Here is a 258-nt window from a genome sequence, read left to right on the forward strand (position 1 = left end):
CCCCCGGGGCAGACCCCAGATTGACCCGCGATCTCTGCGCGGCGGCTGCCAAAAGCACCCCGCGCTCCTGACCTCCTTCCCGGCACAGCGGTGGGGCTCGCCGGCGGCCACCGGGCTCCGCTCATCCCACCTAATCCCGTGGTGGGGGGAGAGGGGCTCCTTAATTGGGGATATTTGGTAGAGCCTGTGACAGCCGCGCGGCCACCGACAGCCTTGCTAACCGCCCCGGCCGGCAGGGACAGGGCTTGTGCCACCTGG

This window comes from Charadrius vociferus, unplaced genomic scaffold (assembly GCF_000708025.1).
Source record: "Charadrius vociferus isolate BGI_N301 unplaced genomic scaffold, ASM70802v2 scaffold1773, whole genome shotgun sequence".
Taxonomy (NCBI): domain Eukaryota; kingdom Metazoa; phylum Chordata; class Aves; order Charadriiformes; family Charadriidae; genus Charadrius; species Charadrius vociferus.